At 44.0% G+C, this 17,789-nt stretch overlaps 1 protein-coding gene and 1 long non-coding RNA gene across 3 annotated transcripts in view; one reads left to right on the plus strand and one right to left on the minus strand.

The window, feature by feature from the left end:
• LOC137439692 (uncharacterized) overlaps window positions 1-16,783 on the plus strand; it is an 86,893-nt gene extending 70,110 nt beyond the window's left edge. Inside the window, exon 4 of the long non-coding RNA XR_010986972.2 lies at window positions 15,282-16,783. This is a non-coding gene — a long non-coding RNA (uncharacterized LOC137439692). The remainder of the gene's footprint in view (window positions 1-15,281) is intronic.
• The window catches only part of LOC137439691 (gamma-aminobutyric acid receptor subunit beta-3), a 91,830-nt gene that overhangs the window by 35,846 nt on the left and 38,195 nt on the right, over window positions 1-17,789 (minus strand). The window lies entirely within an intron of this gene.

The following is a 17,789-nucleotide window of genomic DNA, read 5'->3' on the forward strand; positions in this document are numbered from 1 at the left end:
TAATGTGTGTGTGCTCTCCCATCCGTTAGTTATCATCATAAGGCCTGGCAGGATAGCCAAAAGGTATACACACACCTCTGAGCTATCCCAAATCCCTACCCAGCTATAAACTGACATTCTGGTGTTTCTCATGTGAGGAATCGATGTGTGCAGCGCTCCTTGGATGGGTGTTAAATTGGCGTCCCATATGCTGATACTGGTAGTTTATGGAAGTTGAGGATCCCACGGTGTCCTTCGCATGCTGCACACTAATAAATGAATTACTATCCTGTCCTACAATAAAAGTCATCCTGGTGTTGATGTTGGCTTAGCGGTTAGGGTTCGGCTTGGGATCCTAGGATCCTGTGTTCGAATCCCGGTCGATCGCTGAATTAACGCCAGGGGGGTTGACTCAGTCTGTCATCCTTCCGAGGTCGGCAAATTGAGTACCAGCTCACTGGTAATTCCCTGTGTGTCGCACGAGGCGACTAACAGGGTTGGCGGCAGGAAGAGCATCCGGCCATAAAACATTGCTTCAAAAAAGGGGACCACGGTGCCCGAAAAAGGCCAACCACCGCTCTGCGGGGAAAATGGCCTCTAAAGGTGGTTCTGTTTTTTTTACCTACAATAAAAGTCATCCTTTTTTTGCCTGTTACCTATACACCTTAAGCTTCGTCTTACTGGCGGATCCTGAAGACAGAAACACCTGCCAAAGATTTAGTATTAAAATTCCACCCTTGCAAACTTCTCCTATGGATTTATCGTCTCTGGAGATCTCCGTTCTCTCAACAGCGCCATTATTAGTCTTTTCCTTACCCTCCACTCGTTTCTGTCCAAATTGTTTGATGGCTCACTTCTCAACGAGCGCAGCCCGGCCACCCACCACATGACCTACCGTCACAATATTCTGAGACTCCGAGCAATCAAAGACATTGTTCAACCAATCATCATAATGATTGATCAACTTGCAGCTTGGGCCTCTGCTCGAAATGAGTAAAAACAAAATTAACTCATCATTGTGACACGTGCGAACCCCCATACACTTTACTGTTTCGCTTAAGCTGTTTTAAAGACCTGGAGGGAGGAGTGGGATTGAAGAGAGTGAGGGAGTTTGTTCCAGAGGTGGGAGAAAAGAGGAATGAAGGAGTGAAGGTGAGCAGAGAGTCTTGATTTTGGCAGTTTAACCAAAAGAGGGTTGCAGGCAGATCTTGTGCGACCTGTAGGAATATTTGCGGGACAGAGCCCAGAGAGAGCTGGGGGGCAAGGCCAGAGAGGAGTCGGTAGAAGACGGAAAGACCACCAACCTGCCTGCGGTGAGTGAGTGAGAGGCCCTTGGAGTTAGCTTCATCGCGGGAGATTCCAATGATTCTGAATGCTTTGGTTTCAACAGCGTGAAGCCGAGCTAGGTGTGAGGCAGGAGCACCAGCCCAGAGGGAGAGCAGTATTCCATTGAGCTGCGGATGAAAGCCTTGTATGTGGTGAGGAGCTCAGGTGTGCCAAGGAAGGACTTCGCACGACGGAGGATGCCCAGTCGGCGACTGGCTTTGGAGGCCAGATTTGAAATGTGGTTTTCCCAGGAAAGATCATGGCAGATAGTGAGACCCAAAAGCTTGAGTGACAGAACTTCTTGGAGAGGATTATTCAGAAAGTGGATGGGAGGGTTGTCCAGTCGGTCTTTTCGGAGAGACATCGTAAGAGTGTGAGATTTGTCAGGATTGAAAGACATGGTCCACTTGTTTGCCCAGTCTGTGATTTTGTCAAGGTCTGCAGAGAGTGAGGAGGCTGCAGACTGCCGATCTGAGGGATGAAGAATGGAGCGACAGAGAGTACAGTCATCAGCAAAGATAGTTGTTGTTGGTGGTTGCGTCAGCAAAGGTGCAATAGTTGTTGTTGTTGTATAGCCCCAGGCCGTTCTCTTGCCCAAGCACGCGGCATGAAGACAGCCGATCTATCTTGCAGGAGCGACCAAGAGATCCCCCACATCCAGGATAGTGTATCCCTGCCTTCATAAAGTCAGGGCCACGATGGAGTTAGAGTTGGAGAGAGTGAGAGAGAGTGAGAGAGAGAGAGTGAGAGAGAGTGAGAGAGAGTGAGAGAGAGTGAGAGTGAGAGTGAGAGAGTGAAAGAGAGAGTGAGAGTGAGAGTGAGTGAGAGAGAGAGAGTGAGAGAGAGTGAGAGTGAGAGTGAGAGTGAGAGAGTGAGAGTGAGAGTGAGAGTGAGAGAGAGAGAGAGTGAGTGAGAGTGAGAGAGAGAGAGAGAGAGAGAGAGAGAACAGGAAAAGGGCAAGTCCATGGGGACCGATCAGCATTCTGACTGTGACTGCACTGCCATAAAGAATCTGGGCAGCAAGGAAGAATGGGGAAGATTTGGCCCCCAGCTTGCGTTGGGTGGGAGGAGGGGGGTGGGGAGTGGTATAACCACTGTAAAAAGGCATTCCTGATAGTTGCAGGTGCAATAGTTGACGGGACAGGTAAAAACAGACCTGTCCCAGTGTCGCATGGACAGGCTAGAAAAAAAAGTTAATGTTGAGTCCTGAGAGGCTAAACTACATTCGTATTTCATCGTCTTTGTCACGCTTCATAGCCGAATATTGCTGTTTACATGGAACATGCAACATGCAAACAACATAGCAATGTGGATTATAATGTTAGAGCTGCTGCCCAGACAACAACCACACTCTGGGATTAGCAAGGGAGCGGAATTCGTTGTCAAGGACCCGCCAAGAAGACGAAGTCAATTGTTACCAGCAGTTTTAGGCAGGAATTTATATATTTCTCAGGATGCCAGCGATAACTCGCTCACTCTTCGCTAAAGTCACGGTAGGATCTTTAACATCCACCGTAATCCCATGCCGGCAGAAAAGTCCACCAGCTTAACCGATATCGAAGGACATATTGTTGAATCACCCTGCCTGTGAAATACCAGGATGACAGTTTATAGTTGGGTAGGGATTCAAACCCAGACTAGACAGTTCAGTGGTGAGTGTGCATACCTGTACGCTATCATGCAAGCCGCAGTATTTCTCGGAAATGCTAACACAAACCTTCCTGAAAATACATACTTTCTCCCTTCTGTTGAATCCGAAATTGAATGAACCTTCCAAAATCTAGCCTTGCAGATCGTTTTTTCGTCCCAAGCATGATAACCCGCCAACTCCCTCTCCCTCACCTGGTGCCCATTATTCTTCGTTATGCCCAGAACCGTACACTTCTGTTCGTCATTCTCTCACCTGTTTTCCCAAGGCACCAAACCTTATAGTTTACAAAAAAAAAAAAAAAAAAAAATGTTTTTAATGTTCTAAATAAAATGATGAAAAGAATACATAACGACAGAGGAAAAATAGCATAAAAAAAACAAAAGCATGGACCTTAAATATGATCAAGTGTTGTCTGTTTTATTATATACCGTCTCCTACCTGGACCAGATCACACATGCATAGGCCTACCAAAGCTGTAACAATGCAAAGAGGGCTTTTCGGTTGTGGATTTTTACGCAACATTTATGAATGTCGGGCTGCGAAAGCGCTGTATATTTGGATGTAACGCAAGCATAGTTTGAACTGTGACATGAAATCGATCATCGTTATTACATTTTCCATTGACGATCTCAATGCAAATGACGTTTTAAATCATTATAAGCTACCCCAACAATTTTCTACCCACTTCGCGCCGATTAAATACAAATTCAGGATTTCCAAAAACCAATTCTACCAATCGTACACTTGCCTGCAGGACGCTTCGTGAATGTTGAGTCTAAAACAAGATGTCGGATTGAATCACAATCAGTCATTGCAACAGCTTTTGTACAAGCCTTTGAAAGGAATAAACAATAAGGAACATTCCCAAATGTTGGGATGGTTTGCTCACGTTCATATCAGAATCCCTGGCTCAGGATTCCATGAACCCAGGATCAAATCCCATATATCACGTGCTTGTCCACCGTCTACTAATGTGACATACAGTGCCTTCAGAACGTATTCACACCCCTTGACTTTTTCACATGTTGTTGTGTTACAGCCTGAATTTAAAATTGATTAAATTGAGATTTTTTTTGTCACCGATTTACACATAATACCCAATAATGTCAAAGTGGAAATTTTTTTTTTTTTAGAAATTTTAACAAATTAATTAAAAATGAAAACATCAAATGTCTTCAGTCAATAAGTATTCAACCCCTTTGCTATGACACTTCAAAATGAGCTCAGGTGCATCAAATTTCCTTTGATCATCCTTGAGATGTCTCTACAACTCGACTACAATCCACCTGGGGCCAATTCAATTGATTGGACATGATTTAGAAAGAAACCCACCTTTTCATATAAGGTCCCACAGTTGACAGCACCACTTCACAAATCTAGGCTTTATGGGAGAGTGGGCAGACAGAAGCCATTCCTGAGAAAAAGGCACATGACAGCACATCTGGAATTTGCAAAAATGCACGTGAGAGACTAAATGAGGCAAAAGATTATGTGGTCTGATGAGATGAAAATTCACCTCTTTGGCATGAATGCAAAGTACTACATCTGGCGGAAACCAAGCACAGCTCATCACCCATCCAACACGATACCTACTGTATTGAAAAAGCTTGCAGACCTCATTTCAAGATACGAGGCTTTATTCAAATCGATCTTTGGCATCCCACACAACAGGCAATAATTTCATCAGTCCCAGTCAAAGTAATAAAGCCTTATAAAGCAGAGTCAAGCATTCTAAACATTAGTCATCCATCCCAGTCACTTCTTACCAAGAAGATCCAGCGCTCATCTCTGCATAACTCATTCAGCAGACAAGATACTGACCCCCTCGCTCATCGAGCGCTCGCCCCAAAATAGGCATCCAATATGCCCCACGCCTATGAAGGCTCTTCTTCTTCTTCTTCATTTTCACCACACCGACCGTGAAGCATGGTGGTGGCAGCATCATGCTATGGGGATGCTTTTCAGCAGTAAGGACTGCAATAATTGTAAGGATAGAGAGAACAAATAATGAAGCCAAATATAGGCAAATCCTTGAAGACGCCCTGCTTCAGAATGCAAAAGACCTTAGACTGCAGTGAAGATTTATGTTCCAACAGGACAATGACCCCAAGAATACAGCCAAAGCAACACTGGAATGGCTTCAGACCAAGAATGTGAAAGTCCTTGAGTGGTCCAGCCAAAGCCCAGACTTGAATCCCATTGAGTATTTGCGAAAAGACTTGAAGATTGCTATTCAGTGATGCTCCCCATCCATCTTGACAGAGCTTGAGCAAATCTGCATGGAACAATGGGAGAAACTCCCCAAATCCAGATGTGCAAAGCTGATATAGACATACCCAAGACTACTCAAAGCTGTAATTGCTGCCAAAGGTGCTTATACGAAGTATTGGCACAGGGGGTTGAGTATTTATCAACATTACATATTTCTGTATTTAATTTTCAATAAATTTGTAAAAAAATTCAAAAACATGTTTTCACTTTGTCATTATGGGGAATTTTGTGTAATTTAACTGCCAGATTTTAAAATTGATTAAATGGGGTAATTGAATCAATTTTAAAATCTGGCTGTCAAGGGGTATGGTTACCTTCTGAAGGCATTCCATATATATATATATATATATATATATATATATATAAATACATACACACACACACACACACACACACACACACACACACACACACACACACACACACACACACACACTTCCACAATGCTCTTCTGGCCGACCACGCATAAAGCAACCAAGAAAAGGTACACAAGGTAAGCCCTTTGCTGTTTCAAACTTTACCTGAGTTCCTCTACAGCTGCAATACATGCACATGTAGTGGAGACATGAGGATCCCAATGCTACACACCCCTCAGCCACCGGACCGGCTTCATCGCTTATTGGCGAGTCATCAGCGACAGCGTAGACAGAAACGCACACCACCGAGGCTCTCAAGAATGTACTACGTGCAATGTCATTAGTAGTCAACATATAAATAACAGGATGCAATCACATCTCTCACCTGTAATTGGAGAGAATAATCAATCAGCTCTGATCATATTTTCAGACATGATGTGATCAACATACACTTTCACACCCATCACCAAAAAAGCAAGTTGTTTCATAGGATCACTGACTCAGCCTCATCATGGGATGAATCCAGCCCATTGGGGAGAACAGTATTCCATAAAGCTGCTGATGAAGGCCTTGTAGGTGTATAGGAGTTCAGTTGTGACAAGGAAGACCTTTGTACAATGGAGGATGCCCAATCAGCAGCTGGCTTTGGAGGCCGACTTTGAAATGCGGTTTGCCCAAGAAAATTCATGGCTGATAGTGAGACCCAGGAGTTTGAGTGACTGAACTTCATCAAGAGGGTTGTCAAGAAAGTAGATTGGCAGGGCAGGATGGTTGCAAAATGGTCCTTTCGGAGAGAGATATCGAGTGTGTGAGATTTGGCTGGATTGAAAGACATATTCCAAGTGTTTGACCAGGTTGCGATTTTGTCAAGCTCTCGGAAGAGAGAGGGAATAGGCTGCAGCCTGCCTGTCTGAAGTATGAGGGATTTCACGGCAGAGGGTGGTGTCATCAGCAAATACATAAAGAGGATTTTTCAGAGAGTCAGAGAGATTATTGATGAGAGATTGAAGACATATTCCATGTGTTTGACCAGCTTGCGATTTTGTCAAGCTCTGAAGAGAGAGGGAATAGGCTGCAGCCTGCCTGTTTGAAGTATGAGGGATTTCACGGCAGAGGGTGGAGTCATCAGCAAATACATAAAGAGGATTTTTCAGAGTCAGAGAGATTATTGATGAAGATCAGGAATAGGATTGGATTTAGAACGCTGCCTTGGCGCACTCCAACCTTGACAGGGAGAGGGGATGAAAGGATTCCATTGAGTGCCACATGTTGGCTATGACAGCATAGAGCAAGTTAGTAAGCCAAGTGTGGAGTTTATCTTGGATGCCATAAGGAGAGAGTTTGGAGAGTAAGGTGGGATGGCAGACTGTATCAAAAGGACAAGATATGTTCAGATAGATGGCCCTGATTATCATGGCTGACATTGAGAGCCTCGATCCATTGTTGGGAGAGTAGAAGAAGCATGTCCTAGGTGGAGTGACCTGGTCTGAATCCAAATTGGTGATGTGCAGAAAAGGAAGGATTTAATATTGTTACGTTTGTGGGGGTAGGTGATGAAATACCATAGTGGAGATAGAACTGTGTAGGGTAGCATGGACCCCGTGCGAGTAGGAAGCCAATCTCTATATATTAAGTAGGGAAAACTATGAGCTTAAGATTGTTTATGTGTCTTCACACGGAGGGTGGAGCTATGTTAACTAGGTAGGGTACAAGGCTAGTTTCTTCCAGTATGGGATTGCCTCCTGCGATTTTTCCCTGTTTTTACAATAATAACAAGCCGGCCATAAAAACACACGTCTTTAACGAACAACAACAATCGCCGAAAGTACCCGGACATTACAATCGACAAGTAAACCCCACCCCACCAATCGACTAAGGAACTAGGCCACACCCCCAGAGTGGGACGAGGGGCGTGGAAACGATCGTAACCGGCAGACCACGCCCCGAGCTTCGTCATTGGTCGGGAGGACATGGAGTGATGTAATAGGGCTCGGCGATTGGACAGTGTGAGGTCGGAGCGAGAAGATTTGAGAAGGAAGAAGAAGACTCTCTCTCTCTCTCTCTCTCTCTCTCTCTCTCTCTCTCTCTCTCTCTCATGCTGGCTTCGGATCAGGCGGTCCCTTTTTGTTACTCCCGCAAGGGAGTAATGCATTCACTCGTGTCCGTGTGTGTGTTCGTGTACAAGATATCTGGAAAAGTTCTGAACGGATTTGGATGAAAGTTTGTGGGATGATTGCCCTTGGGATAAGGAAGAATTGATTAGTTTTTGGTGAAGCGCAGGATATTATTCCCGATCCAGGAATTTTTTGAAGGATTTTTTTTACCATTGGAAGATAGGGCTCATTTTTTATTAACATTATCTTCTATATATTCTATATTTAACATTGTGATATGAAAATAGTTTTCATATTTGTTGTAAATGTAGTTTAAACTCGTGGTTATGCGTTAGAGCGGTGTATTTTTTTTAGCAGCGTCGTCTTCAATGTTCATTTTTTTTCCTTCTAATAAAGACATATTCTGTCATTTTAAACCCACCAAAGTGTGTATTAGGTTTCGACGTTTCATAAAATGTATCGTTTGATACGTATAATGCTTTAAAACTGTTTTTTTTTTAAACCTCAGAAGAGATATCAACATTTAGCTCAGTGAATGTCATTCGCGGTGTCAGTATTTGATGAACTTATAAAGACTTAGTTTCAGATTTGTCAATGGCTGAGGTATATTAACAAACGAATAAAACAGATTTGGCAAAATTCCAACTTTTAAAAAAAAGATCGCATATTCACCCAGGGTTGTGAGAGGCTGAAGAAGAAGAAAACTCGCATGGGCTTCCCAGACCAAATAAATAATTCTGGTTCTGGCTCTGCGATTTTCAGGTTTATTACTCCCGCCAGGGAGTAACGCATTCGATCGTGTCCGTCCGTGTGTGTGTTCGTATGTTTGTGAACAAGATATCTGGAAAAGTTCTGAACGGATTTGGATGAAAGTTAGTGGGATGATTGCCCTTGGGATAAGGAAGAATTGATTAGTTTTTGGTGAAGCTCAGGATATTATTCCCGATCCAGGAATTTTTTTTGGAAAAATTTTTTGAGAAAGATTTTTTTCTGTTTTACTGCGTTAAAGCTTTTATTCTTATTCTTAAATGATGTTTTTCTCCTCTAATTCCGAGATATATCAAAATTAATTCTCTGACAGTTAGGGCTTACTTTCTTTTTCATTTATTGTTTTGGGGAGAGGGGATGTTAAACAAAACGTATTATTCCAACTTGACCCACGGCGGGAGTATGCGCTCTACTGAGTGGCGTTCTAGTTCTTTGCTTTATTTCATTAAATTCATTTGTATTGCATGTTCAATTTTGTATTGTGTTTCTATGTTCTGTGGGTTTCGGATTAAACCCCGTGTGTTTTGTTCAGATAAGCACCTAATTCCTTCACCCATGCATGAAGGACCAACCGCCATAATTTCGGCTACGTGCCTCAGAATTAAACTCGTTGCGGTCATTCGTCACCCAGCGGTGTTAACCGTTCGGGCTGACAGGACAATATCAACTGAGATGATGGATTCCATGACCTGGCTGATGATAGATCTGTCGTTGAGAAGTAAGCTGATAGGTCTGTAGTTGATGGGATCTGTTTTGCACCTTTTTATGTTACTAGGGCATTGCCCGTACTATATCTATATCTAAAATTATATCCCCCCCCTCTATTTACATGAAATGGTTTGGTCCAAAGCGAACGGCTTGCGAGTACGGTGACAATCCCCCCCCTCTATTTACATGCAATGGTTTGGTCCAAAGCGAACGGCTTCCGGAGTTTGGTAAAGAAATCGCCATCGCGTGCACAAACGCGCAGGAAAGCGAATGAATCGCAAATTCGGTTTTATTAGTTTTAAAACATAGTTTAACGCCAACATAGTTTGCAAACGTGAAATAAATGAATACGCTCTCAAATGTGCCATCCGAGGCAGAGTGTGTCCTCCACGTTCGGCACACGCGATCGTTCGCTGCTCTCTGATTGGTTGAATCGTTTTTTGGACATAGCTCGGTAAGTAATTGTCCGATTAATATGAAACCTTGAAAAGGCACATCCTCGGGTCCCCAGCAATATACCTGGCAAGTTAAAAGTATATCGGACCCGTGGTTGTCGAGAAACAGCGGTCACAGACAAACAAACGTACAGACGTACAAACGTACAGACGTACAGAGATTACTGGAATTATAGATAGATGAAGCGACGAGGAGAAGAGGGGGAATCGGATAATGTTGAAGAGGCAAAAAGGATAACAACTTTGGGAAAGAGAACAAGAAACAACCTCAAAATCAAGACAGATTTTGTTCACCGGCTATTTGAGAAGTAGGCCTGAGCTACTCAAAAGCGAATCGTACTAAAATACGCAATTTGGCGTCTGTCTGTCTGTCTGATGGTTTATTTGACTGTGATACATTCCATCATTACTTATCCAATCTCAACCAAACTTGACATGATGACTAAGGGTTACATAAGGAAGGTTGTAGTGCATTTATTTTCCCCCTCCCCAAGGGGGGTTTCTCCCCCGAGCAGGTTTTCCCTGCCATTGTCGTCAAAGGGATTGCGTTTTGAGGTGTATATCGATGTTAAGTTAGCTTTATCGTGGCGTTTTTCCAAGGCTGCTAAAACTAACGATAATAGTGCAATATTGTTACGTTTGTGAGGGAATATGAGGGAATTTTGGTAGGCAATGGAATACCTTAGGGCCAGGTAGGATAGTGTGCTACGAATTTCGCAATGAAGAAGAAGAACGCCCATGTACCTAAGTACTATATATATATATATATATATATATATATATATATATATATATATATTGTTATGGGTTAAGGGTGAATCCCCTGTATGTAAGTTGCCTCTGTGATTTCTCCTCTATTCGTTATAACACACACCACACCCGCCATGCACTCCACACCTAAACATAACCCTAAATAAAAGTAGCAGGAAACAGGACATTCAACTACCGATGATACCAGCGACCGGGTAATCACAAAGGCCGGCAAGTGGCCATGAGGCCACGATTTGAGGCCATGAGAAACGAGAAATGAGGCCATGAGAAATGAGGCCATGAGGCCATTGAGGCCATGAGAAATGAGGCCATGAGAAACAATTTGTCAGGATGGCCAAAGAGCGAGGAGATGGACTCGCTGATTGGAACACGCACGGACATCGTCGGATGACGTAAGCCTTGGGAACAAAAGTCTTGGTGTCCCCGACATTTTCTCCCTTGCGTTGGGGTTGTCATCACGAGCAGTCAAAGTTATACCTCTTGCGCTAGGGACATTGAAAGCGAACGGTTGCAGATATTCTCTTCTTGCGCTGGGTTCCTATTGAAGGCACAGTTGCATTTTCGTGCTCTTGCATTGGGATAGGGACATTGGTGTCGTGCAGTCGGACATTTGCAGTTTTCGGTCCGGGTGATCGGTTCGAGCGGCTGCATTTTCCTTTCCCTGGCTTGTTGGTGCTGCCGGTGCGGCGGCTGTCTGCGCTGAGAGACCGCGGTGCTGTATGGAGCAGATGGCGAGTGGACGGGCACGGCCTGCTTGCTTCGCGCTCGGCGACTGGAGGAACGAAATGAGTGCCAAGACCTGTTTCCCACGCACAGACTTCGTGCCAGGGCGTGCGTTTTCCCGCGCAGGGACACCGGGGCCTGTGACGATCCCAGACGATCAAGGGGACCAGAGCTAAGTACACAAACACACATTGTTACTTTCTGTTATTTTTCCCCTTGTGTTGTTTTACGAGTCCTTGATGTAAGGCGCCTTTATGTTTATTGTCTCAGGGTTCAGTACTTGCTCGCCAAATAATGCCGGCAGATAGAATTAGAGTTGTCAGCAAGTCATTTGCTCTCAAGTCAAGTCACAAGTCATTTTCCATCGTCACTGAACACCCTGACATTTTTATGGAATGCCATCATTTGGCATTGCCATCATGTGGCACACCATCAAAGGTCACCACATGAAATCAATGAAAATGAGTCACTGCATGTCCCAAAATGTTGAAAAAATAAAAATAATAATTACCTTGTGCTGCCAATTTTTAAAGTGTGAAATGGTGATTAATCAGCCATAAAATGGGTTCATCACTGATAGGTTAAGGGAATGTTCATGCCAGATATCGTTTGTTAAATCAACTTCCACACTTGCGTATCCTCGACGCCAAAAGGTGGGAAAAATCTACCCAGGACAACCGAGTGTTCGCCGATGCATGAAGGTGGCAAAAGGTTAGTTTGGGTAAAAATAGAACAGAATGTTATAGTTAAGCACATGTAGCCCTCGCACTGTTCGATTCATAAGAACAACTCAACGCTACGTGTAATTCCAAAGAAAACCTATTGAGCATTTCTCAACATGCTGCCGAACACTAGAAGCTTCGCTCCGTTGTGTTTGAGCACCCAAGAAGCAACTCCCTCATTGGTCGTTACATGGTACCAATAAGAACTTGCTATGAGACCGTCATGTGATGTATGGACCGGAAAAGCTTTGCCCATGCTCGGATGTGTCGTAAGCCAGTCGCTACCGTCTTCAAACTTGAACGACTATTTAATGTCGGCAAGTCAAATGTTTACAAGTCAAGTCAAGTCCCAAGTCGTCCAAAAAAATGCAACTCGAGTCAGACTCGAGTCCAGGTCACTGAATTGAGTCAATAACTCTGGATGGAGTGCCTGCTTTAACCTCCATCCGAAGGACGGTACACACATTGATGCCTCACCCTGCCAGTGAAAGACAATGACAGTTCATAGCTGAGCTGAGTTGAGATTTGAACCCAGGCTAGACAGCTCAGAGGTGAGTGTGGACACCTCTCGGCTACCCTGCCCAGATACAAATACACTGACGTCTACTAATGTTTTGTCCTGCTTGTGAAATCTGTACAAGTTCCTCCCAGATCCTTAGATTCACAGTTTAGAGAAAAACAACCCTCAGTCATGAATCACAAGAAAGTGGATTGAGAGGAGTGTAACACTCAATGGAGAGGTCATCGTGTTGCACTCTATATCAATTGAGAAAGACGTGAAGATGGGAGTATAACATTTCAGTGCTTCTACAGACTGTTGTTGCCCAGTTTTGTGGACACAGACAGCCTGGTTCATTTCGCTGATCACAGGTTGTATAAATAATTACGAAGCTCTTCCCAGCATCAATTTGTCTGGCTGTTAATGCATGGTCTTAGCATGAATATTGTAGGGCGGAAGGCAGGACACATCATCGTTAATCCTGCGGTGTTGGAAGGGTAGGAGTGGGCTGGATAAACATGGGAACAGCAGCAGAAATGTGTGCTGCAAGATGTGCACTTTCAACTATTTTTAATGGAAATAATTTCTCGTTTTGTTTGAAACCAAAGCACACCCAACAATTAGATATACTTCTTACATTCTTCTTTAATGGTCACAATTATTCCCACCTGTCTTATGGGGTTAGCTGGGGGAAGGTTTCTGGCTCAAGACTTTCTGAAACTGACCCATGTGTAGACTCGACATTGGACTGGCCGGTATTTGTAATTTGTTCAGTGTACCGGTAATAACTCGCCAACTCTTCACACAAAGTACCATATGGGATCTTTAACGTCTAACAACGTCCCCAGTGTTAGCAGACAGGTTCTCCGGCTTGAGGTCCTTATTTATGGTTGGTGCCCACATTGATGCCTCGCCCTGCAAGTGAAGCCTCAACGTGATGGTTTATGGATGGGATGACATTCAAACTTCTTTCTAGTTCAGTACTCCTGCATTCCAATTTCCTTAAAATACAAGTGCTTTTTTGGAAACATTTAATCTGACTCTTTCGAAGACAAGTACCACTTAAACTCGTCTGTAAACGGTCAAAGCATGAATGGACTTAATTGTCGGGAATGCATCAATCAACGGTAAATTGGCAAGCTGTCCCAATTATAGCATGTCAAAACTAACAAGATGTCCGATTGATGTAATATTAATATTACTGTGAACTACAGCACAAGCAGCCCATGATTACATTTTGTGGGACATGCTTTCTTCCTTTTCTAGAACTCACATGCAAATAATGCACACTCTCCTCCTTAGACACACCTCACCTACATTATTTCCACACGCTTTTTGAGGAAAACAGGGGGATATTGTAATAGCTCTGTCTGTCCGTCCGTCATGCTCTCTTCTCCTAAACAGTTGTGCAGAAATTCACCAAACTTTATAGTTATGACCACCACATGGCAAGCAGGCGCGAGAACAGTATCATTTTGCCTGGCCACCTGAGGTGGGGTCAAAAGGGATGAAAAAGGACAAATTTATTAATAGAAGAAAGAGATACAGGGAAAGAGGTGGACAGGACGTGGAGAATGGACCAAACCAAGCAAGTCAACAGACACAAACAGGAGAAGGAAACACACAGCTTTTGCACAATTAAATGAAATAAATAATCCTATCTCTAATAAAGCGAGGGACGATTTTGACTTGCGGAACAATAAAGGAGACGAAAGATGGCACAGATTCAAAACAACGATCCCCAGAGGTCAGGGCTGGTGTGTGGGCTGGCCCCCGTGGGGTGTGCCCATTAAAAAAGTCTTCTACCCCTTTTGGATTTCAACAGCACATCTTGCTGCCATGGCTTACATGCACACGGAGACAGTTGATAATGGTGCAAAGGTGCTTTCGTCATGCTGTTTTCACAAATACTCCACCTGGCATCGCATTTCTAACAGGAGGGCTTTACACTACACAACACTACCCTGACTATCTTAAAGATCAACAATCATCACCCCCGCATTGCACATATTACATACAACCTAGCCTAACAGGTCCCTGTTTTGAGGAAATCTAACCTACTTGAAACACATGGTCCATGTTACACTTACCACAATACAGTCCCTTCTGCTGAAACTTCGGCCCCTGCCAAGGTTCTCTCTGTTGGGAACCAAGGATTCCTGCCATAACACTATCAGGCCCATCACCATGATTTCCCAGGTTTCCTAATTTGAAATTATAGGCTTGAATACAATAATTTCCCACATTCTAGGGACTATTGCATTTGGGATTAGAATATGTTGTGGGCTTTGCAAATTTTCAACTGTCTTATCAAGTTACAAAACACAATCCATTAGCACATTCATATCTGCATTTCTTTTGTTACAGATTTACAAATTGTGGTCATACCCATGTTCATCAAATGATATTTGTTACCTCCGCCACCAAAGATGGGGGTAGATTATGTTTTCACCCTTGTCTGTTTGTTTGCTTGTCTGTCTGTGAACAGGATATCTCAAAAGGTTGTGGATGGCTTCAGAAGAAATTTGGTGGAGAGGTTGGTTATGTGACAATGATGAAATGAATAGATTTTGGTGAAGATCTGGATCCGAATACAAAAATTTGTTTTAAGTGATTCTTCACCATTGAGAGATAGGGCCAAAACCGATAAATAGCACAATATCTCAAAATGTTGGAGATGGATTCGGACGAAACTTGGTGGACAGGTTGAGTATGTGACAAGGAAGAGTTGATTCAATTTTGTTGAAGATTCGAATCCGGATCCGGATATGAGAATATATTTTTAAAGTGATCTTCACCATTGAGTGATAGGGTTAAAACAATATATAGCACGATATTTCAAAGTTATTGCCAAATTCAAATCACAATCACATTAAATCATTAAATATCTGTGGAAGGTCATGTGGGCCTCTCCCAATCACTTCGTATCTTTCCACAGATGCCCTGGTGGTGATCTGGTTGGCAGTATACCTACCCGGTCCATGCGGTTTGACCTGTGTCCACAGACCAACCCAGTGGCAGGTCACCACTTGCTGGCTGCCCCCACAACCTGAAGGAGAGGCTGTTCGGCCACATTCCCGGCCAGTCACCTCCTCAGGCTCTTACCAGCCTTCAATGGTACCGCCACTAAGATGCGGCACACAACATCTCCCCGTAGTGGTCCTCACAGCATGCATGGCACATGTAGGTCAAATGAATAGCAGCTGGGGTGGAAGTATTGTGTGTAACGATCATGGATGGGGGAAGTTGTACATGTCCGCAGGTGGATCAGGCTCTCCAGAGTGGGGATTTTGAGCTCCACCATGCCTCGCTCCCAGTTGCTCCAGTGGGCAACTGGAGATAGAGAATCAACCCTGAGGAGGGTTAGGTTCTGTCAGACATGGGGTATGTAGACTCATGATGACCATGGGAGGCCACAGAAGGCCCCTCAGATGATGACAGCAAAATACACATTTTGCAGTGCTCAGGGACGAGATGGATGGAGAGCCAGGGATTTCCCTCAAGGTAAGACTTTTTATACTGCGAGCACCACACACTGCTACACCTCCACCACCTTCATTGTAGGACCTCCCGGCTGTCAAGTTATATGACCACACTTTGTAATTAAAAGTGAAGCCATGGTCTTTCAAGGAGAGGGAAATGTTTTTCATTGCAATGTTGTGTGTTACGTGAATACTTAATTTGGCCAAGTGCGACTTATATGTGCTCTGGAGGGAATATAGCCCATGAAATTGATTAAAATAGACTTGAAAATAAGTTTTGGCTCAGCTGACGAGCTGGAGCAGGTGAGATCCACTGGTAGACATGGTCATTGATGGGGTTTGATTGGAAAAGTTAAATTATGGTTAAGGTAGGCCTGTTTGTGTTTTGTTCCATCTTCTCTCCCCACCATAATTCACCTGGTCAAGGCATGAAGAGGGTGGGGGATGAAATTATTTACTTTGTACATACAGAATTTCATACATAAGCAAATTATAAACCAATGTGGGTCGTATGCTAAGGCTAGATTCCGTCCTGCCTTCCACACATCGCTTGGTTCGGCCCTCTCTACTTTAATGGGTGAAATAATCAGAGAATGAATGTTTAAGTGCTAAGGCCTGGACCTTTACTTGATCTTGAGAGGAGCCTAATGTCCAGGGGAGGAGACTACATTAAGTGCATGGGGTACAGGGCAGTTATCCAAGTGCAAGGCCTTAGCATGGATGATGTGTTCACATAGAATAATTTATTTTGCTTAAAGTAATGCTCAATCCTGACAAATCTCACACTCTTACTATGTCTCTCCAAAAGGACCGACTGGAAACCCTCCATCTACTTTCTCAACAATCCTCTCCAAGAAGTTCTGTCGCTCAAGCTTTTGGGTCTCACTATCTGCCATGATCTTTCTTGGGAAAACCACCATTTCCAAGCTGGCCTCCAAAGCCAGTCGCCGACTGGGCATCCTCCGTCGTGCGAAGTCCTTCCTTGGCACACCTGAGCTCCTCACCACATACAAGGCTTTCATCCACAGCTCAATGGAATACTGCTCTCCCCTCTGGGCTGATGATCCTGCCTCACACCTAGCTCATCTTCATGCTGATGAAACCAAAGCTTTCAGAATCATTGGAATCTCCTGCGATGAAGCTAACTCCCGAGGGCCTTTCACTCACTCTCAGGTTGGTGGTCTTTCTGTCTTCTACCGGCTCCTCTCCGGCCTTGCTCCCCCAGCTCTCTCTGTGCTCTGTCCCCCAAATATTCCTACAGGTCGCACAAGATCTGCCAGCAACCCTCTTATGGTTAAACTGCCAAAATCAAGGCTCTCTGCTCACCTTCACTCTGTCATTCCCCTTTTCTCCCGCCTCTGGAACAAACTCCCCCACTCCCTTCAATCCCACTCCTCCCTCCAGGTCTTCAAAGCAGCTGTTCACCACCATCTCTTATCTTCCCCCATCCAAAACCTTGATCTTTTCTACCCCCGCTAATTCACCCCAGATACATTTTTTTTTTGAGGTTCCAACTTCTTTCCTGGAAGTCCTTGCAGTGTTCTTATGTTTTATACCTTTCCCACCTCCCCTCAAGCCCTCCCCCTCCCACATTTCTCCCGATGTCCCTGCTCTCAAATGTTGTGTTTGTGTCCTTCCCCCTCTCTCTCCCCATCTTGTCTGCCGCTCCCCTTATTTTTTGTGTTTTGTGTTTTGTGTGTCGGTTTGACTTTTTGTGTGATTAATGTTAGCTCTTTCACGAGCCTCGATCTTGTATACAAAAAAACAGAAAAAAAAAGTAATTTCATCTTTAGGCTAAGATGATCCTGCTTTTTATGCCATAAGTGGGTGGTGTTGTGAGATGCAGAATGACAGCTAGGTTAAGGTATCACGTGACCTAGTCGAGATTTGGTCTGAACTGTGTCTGAACCAGCGAGGGCCAGATAAGGAAAGGAAGGGATCCCCAAGGCACAACTGATACGACG

The sequence above is a fragment of the Myxine glutinosa genome, chromosome 14 (assembly GCF_964187855.1).
Source record: "Myxine glutinosa chromosome 14, kmMyxGlut1.1, whole genome shotgun sequence".
Classification (NCBI taxonomy): domain Eukaryota; kingdom Metazoa; phylum Chordata; class Myxini; order Myxiniformes; family Myxinidae; genus Myxine; species Myxine glutinosa.